Source organism: Macrotis lagotis, chromosome 2 (assembly GCF_037893015.1).
Source record: "Macrotis lagotis isolate mMagLag1 chromosome 2, bilby.v1.9.chrom.fasta, whole genome shotgun sequence".
NCBI lineage: Eukaryota > Metazoa > Chordata > Mammalia > Peramelemorphia > Peramelidae > Macrotis > Macrotis lagotis.
The window spans coordinates 301,744,476-301,745,777 of NC_133659.1; positions in this window are offsets into that span (position 1 = coordinate 301,744,476).

Here is a 1,302-nt window from a genome sequence, read left to right on the forward strand (position 1 = left end):
GCCCTAACTTTCATCATTTTAGCTCTCCCCCCCTTTAATTATACATATCATTTTATGTCTTTATCCTTAAAGTTTTGCGATAAACTTTTGGTTTAAATCATGCTGGCAATCAAATCCGTAGAAAATTATTAAGAATGGCAGAGAACTCTAAAACAACCCGTAACAGCATTCCAGATGCCATCCTTTGTAATGTTTTACTAGTTGTTTTAACTTCTGTATCTACAGCCCCCCCCATTTGTGGGGGAGGGGGAATTTGGAAGAAATTTTAAATTTTAGAAGGTATTTCATGAGTTATGAGTTATTCTGAGAAGGGACGTGTTTAGGAAAAGTGACAAACTGGTATTTTTAATGCTAAAGAGTTCTCTTAAGTCTTTCTCTTCTAAGGGAAAAAAAAATCTTCCCAAAATAGTGAGGAAGCATAGGTTTTAAAAAAATAATTAGATTCCTTAATATTCCTCTTAATATTTGCCATAAATCTAATTGTGGAATTAATGAAAAACATTGAGGAAACAGTTCTAATTTGCCAAATTGCCAATTTGGGTGGGAATCTAAATTAAGAAATTTGTCGAATAGTACCTAACATCCCTTCAAATAATCCCTCTTACACAAGTTTGACAAGTTATAGACTTTTTTAAAAAAATGAGACTTTTCTCTTCTCGAAGAATTTCAATCCTTTCTATTCAAAGGGGAAAGATATTTTGAATAGTTTTAGTTCTTTTATAAAAGCCAATTTACCTCTTCTCTTTTTTAAAAAAAAATTCTGCATTTCTTTTCTTCTCCCCCCTTTTTTTCCTTTATTCATTTTTTTATTCCTTTTATTCCTTTATTCATATTTCCTTTATTATTTAGACTGGGTTTTCTCTTAAGATTAAGACTACTCTCAGCCATCATCATATGTGTTTGTGTGTGTGTGTGTGTGTGTTTATGTGTGAAGGGATCCACTCAAATTGTACAAAGAAAGTTCTTAGTTGGTAGAACATCAGTCTGGAAGCAGAGAACTCTGGGCTTGTTTGCCTTGCTTTTCAAATTATTAGAAACTAAGGCAAGCATGTGTTCGGTGCTTTATTAAATCATTGAACTGACAGATTCATGTCAATTCCTACACTTAAAATTTAATATCATATTAAAGAACCAGCAAGGGAAAATGAGATGTTATTGGCTTGTAGCTGATCCACATCTCCCTTTCCCAAACCCCATCATCTACAACTTGCTAATGCTCTAAATTACAAACTATTTCTTCAAGGATATTTACCCATTAAGTCTTAAAACCTCTTATTCCTCCTCCTACCCCCTCCAGTGAAC